The following is a 6,812-nucleotide window of genomic DNA, read 5'->3' on the forward strand; positions in this document are numbered from 1 at the left end:
GGGTAGCTCATTAAAATGACTAATTAAGCTCCTAAAAGACATAATAACCTCAAAATGCCATAAGAACCTTGGTTAGATCATTAATATTATATACTTAGCTTGTTTTCCTCTAAAATGACATAATTAGCCCATTTAGCTCCAAAAATACATACTTAGCTAATTTAGCTCCAAGAAGAGGAGAACTGAAAATAAGGAAGAAGAAGAGAAAAAGAAGAGAAGGAGAAGGAGAAAAAGAAGAAGAAGGAGGAGAAGAAGAATAGAAGAAGGAGAAGGAGGAGAAGAAGGAGAAGGAGCCCTCCTTCTTCTCCTTCTTCTTCTCTCCTCCTAATTCTCCTTCTTCTTCTCCTTGTTCTTCTCCTCTTCATTTCTTCTTCTTTTCATCTTCTTCTCCTCCACCTCCTCCTTCTTATTTTTCTTCTCCTTCTTCTATTCTTTCTTCTTCTCTTTCTTCACCAACAATACTTAGCTTGTTTTCCTCTAAAATGACATAATTAGCCCATTTTGCTCCAAAAATACATACTTAGCTAATTTAGCTCCAAGAAGAAGAAGAAGAAGAAGAGAAAAAGAAGAGAAGGAGAGGTAGAAGAAGAAGAAGGAGGGGGAGAAGAACAAGAGAAGAAGGAGAAGGAGGAGAAGAAGGAGAAGGAGCCCTCCTTCTTCTCCTTCTTCTTCTCTCCTCCTTATTCTCCTTCTTCTTCTCCTTCTTCTTCTCCTCTTCTTTTCTTCTTCTTCTCCTCCTCCTTCTCCTTCTTCTTTTTCTTATCCTTATTCTCTTCTTGCTTCTTCTCTTTCTTCTTCAATTTAGGTTATTTTCCCCAACAAAGACATACTTAGCTAATTATCCTCCAAAATGACATAATTAGCTTAGTTAGGTAAAAACATCATAAGAACCTTGGTTAGCTCATTAAAATGACTAATTAAGCTCCTAAAAGACATAATAAGCTCAAAATGGCACAAGAACCTTGGTTAGCGCATTAATATTATGTACTTAGCTTGTTTTCCTCTAAAATGACATAATTACCGATTTAGCTCCAAAAATACATACTTAGCTAATTTAGCTCCAAGAAGAGGAGAAGAGGATAAATGAAAATAATGAAGAAGAAGAAGAAGAAGAGAAAAAGAAGAGAAGGAGAAGAATGAGGAGGAGAAGAAGAAGGAGAAGAATGAGGAGAAGAAGAGAAGAAGGAGAAGGAGGAGGAGAAGTAAAAGGAGCCCTCCTTCTTCTCCTTCTTCTTCTTTCCTCCTTATTCTCCTTCTTCTTCTGCTTCTTCTTCTCCTCTTCTTTTCTTCTTATTTTCTTCTTCTTCTCCTCCTCCTTCTCCTTCTTTGTCTTCTCCTTCTTCTCTTCTTGCTTCTTCTCTTTCTTCTTCAATTTAGCTTATTTTCCCCCAACAAAGACATACTTAGCTAATTATCCTCCAAAATGACATAATTAGCTTATTTAGGTAAAAACATCATAAGAACCTTGGTTAGCTAATTAAATAGACTAATTAAGCTCATAAAAGACATTATAACCTCAAGATGGCATAAGAACCTGGGTTATCTCATTAATATTATATGCTTAGCTTGTTTTCATATATAATGACATAATTATCACATTTAGCTCCAAAAAACATACTTAGCTAATTTAGCTCCAAGAAGAGGAGAAGAGGAGAAATGAAAAGGAAGAAGAAGAAGAAGAAGAAGAAGAGAAAAATAAGAGAAGGAGTTGGAGAAGAAGGAGGAGAAGAAGAAGAAGAGAAGAAGGATAAGGAGGAGAAGAAGGAGAAGGATCCCTCCTTCTTCTCCTTCTTCTTCTCTCCTAATTCTTATCCTCCTTCTATTCCTTCTTATTTTCTTCTCCTCGTCCTTCTCCTTCTCTTTCTCCTTATCCTCCTCCTCCTCCTCCTCCTCCTTCTTCTTGTTTTTCTTCTCCTTCTTCTCTTCTTGCTTCTTCTCTTTCTTCTTCAATTTATCTTATTTGTCATATATATGTTGGTGTTGTTCTTATTATGACTTTCTTATTCCCATTTGCAGATTGGATGTACTACATGCATGGAAGCTGGCATTGCAGTGCTTTAGTTCTAGTTTTCATTTGAGTTGATGAACAATTTGGAACTATATGTATATGTATATATGGATGAATAGTATATGTGGAACTATATGTATATCTTTATATGGATGAAACTTTGTATATGTTGGTTCTTTCGATATATGGGATGTACATTGATGAACAAATGGCATTGATGAACTTCATATGTATATCATATTTGTGTTGTGACCTATATATCATATATGTGCTATGAATGATATATATATGTGTGTGTTGTGAAATAGAAAAAATAAGCAAAAATGTGACAATATGGGCTCTTTGCCGTCAACCGGCTGATAACAAAGGCCTTTGCCATCAGGCAGCTGACGGCAAAGGTGCCATGTGGCACCCAGCTGTGCAACCTGGGCAGCAGCAGTTGGCCATATGGGCTCTTTCCCGTCCAGTGCCTCAGGGAGGCCGACGACACAGCGGTAGGGAGGCAGACGGCAAAGAGTCTAATTCCTGTGCTGGTCCGACTCTGTGCTGGCCCACACAAGCAGACGACAAAGAGGGGGACGGAGGCAGATGACAAAGAGGGGGAGGAAGGCTGATGACAAAGAGGGGGAGGAAGGCAGACGACAAAGATGGGGAGGAAGGCAGAATACAATGAGGGGGAGGAAAGCAGACGACAAAGATGGGGAGGAAGGCAGACGACAAAGCCTCCATTAGCCCTAATGGAGGCGTTGCCTGTCGGCTTCCGTCTAAGCATGTTTATCGTCTTCTCGGTGCCAGAGGCTGACGACAAAGACCTTTGCCGTCCGCTTAAGGCAGACTGACGACAACGAACGTGATATGCCGTCGAAAGTAGTCGTAGGAACATTACCGACAGTAGTCTGACGACAAAGACCTTTGCCGTCGGTGGATCGCCTCTTTGCCGTTCGTTATGACAGACGGCGAAGAGTCTGATTCCTATAGTGGAAGTGACTAGATGAAATTCCCATGTGCCCTCAAGAACGCTCTGCCTATTATAAGAATTTGTTCTGCTCTGTCCTTTTCCACAAAAGGATTGGGCTACCTTGCTGGACATATTGTTACAATTGCTACTTGTCACTTGTTACAATTATCTTGCTCTCAAACAACTTGTTACCGCTATTTCAGTGCTTTTAGAAATTATCTTGCTGAAAACGGCTTGTCATTTCCTTCTGCTCCTCGTTGGGTTCGACACTCTTACTTATCGAAAGGACTACGATTGAACCCCTATACTTGTGGGTTATCATCCGTCAGGTGTACTTGGAACTTGACTATATCGTCGGTAGGCTTGAAAGATGTGGACTTGGGTCTCTTTCCAAGAGTCGCATCGTCCGTGTCGACCACCTATGTTAGTTCAGTTAGTTCTTCAGCTACAAGGGCCTATAAGAGTGCCTTGAGGGCAAGCGCTACAGTTTTATTTTCGTCCCGCACGGCTGTAGCCGGATCACTTGTGAGGGTAATGACACTATTGGGTCTTGGCATTTTGAGTTTCATATACCCATAATGTGGAACATCCTGAAATCTGGTGAAGGCTTCCCGCCCGAGAAGGGCATGATAGCCGCTTTTGAAGGGGACGATATAGAAGTTGAGCTCTTCAGACCTGTAATTCTCATGGGTGTCGAATACCATATCAAGGGAGACCCGACCCGTGCATCGAAGTTCTCTTCTGGGCATGCTTCCTCGAAAGGTTGTACTGCTATGATATCTTCTCAAAGTTATCCTCATGAATGAGGTTTAAGCTACTCCCACCGTCCATTAGCATCTTTGATAGTTTAAAACCATCTATAATGGGATCGAGGACTAATGTAGCTGGTGTTTGGTTCGACTTCATTCTAGGTTGGTCTTCCTTAGTAAATGTGGTGGGTGTGTTTGTCCATGGGTGTGCTGCTGCTACCATGAATATTTGGTCAGTTTATCGGAGAGCACTTTTCCTTTGATTATTTGAGGAGAAAGTTTCATAAATTGTGAGCACATCAACACTGTTATGCGGGGTTCGAGTGAACCCCTTTGCGGTGGTTGGGCCTCGCGAATAGCTTCTCCATTTTGGCCACCTGCATGACGACCTAACAGGCTCCAAGCATGTGGGTTGAGACAGTGTGTGGCAATGCGAATTGGATGGGGCATGGGCTATCCAATAGCTTATCCAGTATGGTTTAAGATCTATCAAGGGGCTTGTTCTTTTTTCATGACACGCATTTATTTAGCTGCTGCTAGAGTATGCGCTTCCTCCAAACTTCTCTGGCTTGCTTAGTGTGGGTTGGTTCCACCTGCAGTTGCTGAGACTACCAGGTACTTTCCATGGCGCAGTATTTATGTATCAATGTCGAATGCTCAGTGAGGCTTTGTATGCAACGACAAGCGAGAGCATTCAAGATTCCCTCCCCGTGGCAGTTATGCTGGAATATGTTTATAATGTCCTGGCAGTTCTAATCCAATATCCGGTTTACGTTTAGCAGGAATCTAGCCCAGAAGTGTTGGACTAATTCTCCTGGTGCCTACCGGACATGATGAAGTTCCCGTATGGTAGGTGTTTCTATGATGCTGAGACGATTCCTAGACTGGGAGGTGGGTGGGGGGGATTTGGTGTTTGACAACACACATTCCTCTGTTATCACTTGTTGTATCTGACACCGTTGGAGAGCGATACGTCTCCAACGTATCTACTTTTCCAAACTATTTTGCCCTTGTTCTGGACTCTAATTTGCATGATTTGAATGGAACTAACCCGGACTGACGATGTTTTCAGTAGAATTGCCTAGGTGTTATTTTTGTGTGGAAATAAAAGTTCTCGGATTAAGCTGAAAATTTACGAAGAACGTTTTTGGAATTAATAAAAAATACCAGCGAAAGAATCTACTGGAGAGGGGCCACCCTCTGGCCACAAGCCTGCAGGGTGCGCCCCCCAAGGTCGCGCCCTTGGCTTGTGGGGTCCATGAGCATCTACCTACCTCGTTTCCACTTATATATATTCCTATCCAGAGAGGAAAAAATCAGGAATAAGATTTCATCACGTTTTACGATACGGAGCCGCCGCCACCTCTTGTTCTTCCTTGGGAGTGCAGATCTGGAGTCTGATTTCAGCTCCGGAGAGGGGAAATCGACGCCGTCATCACCACCAACCATCCTTCATCACCAGTTTCATGGTAACCTCCATCGGTCGTGAGTAATTCCATCATAGGCTTGTTGGACAGTAATGGGTTGGATGAGATCTATCATATAATCGAGTTAGTTTTGTTAGGGTTTGATCCCTAGTATCCATTATGTTCTGAGATTGATGTTGCTGTGACTTTGCGATGCTTAATGCTTGTCACTAGGGTCCAAGTGCCATGATTTCAGATCAATAACTATTATGTTTTCATAAATATACATCCATTCCTTATCCTATCTTGAGAGTTATAGACACCTACTACGAGTTATGATCCGCATTCCCCAGGGTGACAATAACTCAGATTCTCAGATTCTTTCCGGTGATTACCATAATCTTAGGTGTTCATGTATTCACTTAGTGCTAATGCTTTGGTCCGGTTCTCTATTAAAAGGAGGCCTTAATATCCCTTAGTTTTCATTAGGACCCCACTGCCACGGCAGGGTAGGACAAAATATGTGATGCAAGTTCTTTTCCATAAGCACCTATGACTATATATGGAATACATGCCTACATTACATTGATGAATTTGAGCTAGTTCTGTATCACCCTATGAAATGACTGTTGCATGATGAATTTCATCCGACATTATTATCCATCAATGATCCATTGCCTATGAGCTTTCCACGTATTGGTCTTTGCTAAGTTACTGTTCTGTTGCTTTTGTTACAACCACTACAAAACTGCTACTGTCACATTTGCCCCCATAACTATTACTTTCATACTAATTTGCTACTAAATACTTTGCTGCAAGTATTCAGGTTTTCAGGTGTGGTTGAATTGACAACTCAGCTATTAATATTCGAGAATATTCTTTGGCTCCCTTTGAGTCGAATCAATAAATTTGGGTTGAATACTCTACCCTCAAAAACTGTTGCGATCCCCTATACTTGTGGATTATCAAGACCTTTTTATGGTGCCATTGTCGGGGAGCATAACTTTATTCTGTGGGTCACTTGGAATTTATATCTGTTGATCACTATGAACAATATAAAAGACGCTAAAACCAAGATATACCCCTCAACTACAAGGGCGGGGTCTTTGCTCCTCTTCCCCTTTGTACATTCTAATTTCCTCTTGAACATAATGATCATATATGGGAATAAAAGAAAAAATGTTGTGGGGGGTTTTCCCTACAGTAGCCGGTCAAAAAAAACTACAAGGGCGGGTAAGGAACTGCCATCTAGCTCTGCACTTGATTGACCGTGTGTTATGAATAAATTTGTGACACCACCATGTGCTACTGAGTTTGATATGTCGCAAGTAATTGATGATGCTACTTCTGCTATGATGATGCTTATCATGATACTTTGCTTGATACTACTGTGCCACTTTGTGAATTTCTTGATGAACAAATTGCTAGAGTGAATGCTGAAACTAATGATATTGCCAAATCTGATGAAACTGAACGCTATGATTCACCTGCTAGGCCTAGCTCTCCTAGATATGAATTTCCTCATATACCTGAGGCTTATGTTATGGAAGGAGAAGTAGCTAGGTATTTCTTTCCTGTAAGGATAGAGATGATCTTAAGAAATTGCTATGCAAGTGGAAGGAAAAACCTTTGAATGCTAGAATGCAATATGATTCTAAGATTGCTACTTCACTTATCTGTGTTACTGATAA

This window comes from Hordeum vulgare, chromosome 4H, assembly GCF_904849725.1.
Source record: "Hordeum vulgare subsp. vulgare chromosome 4H, MorexV3_pseudomolecules_assembly, whole genome shotgun sequence".
In the NCBI taxonomy this organism is placed as follows: domain Eukaryota; kingdom Viridiplantae; phylum Streptophyta; class Magnoliopsida; order Poales; family Poaceae; genus Hordeum; species Hordeum vulgare.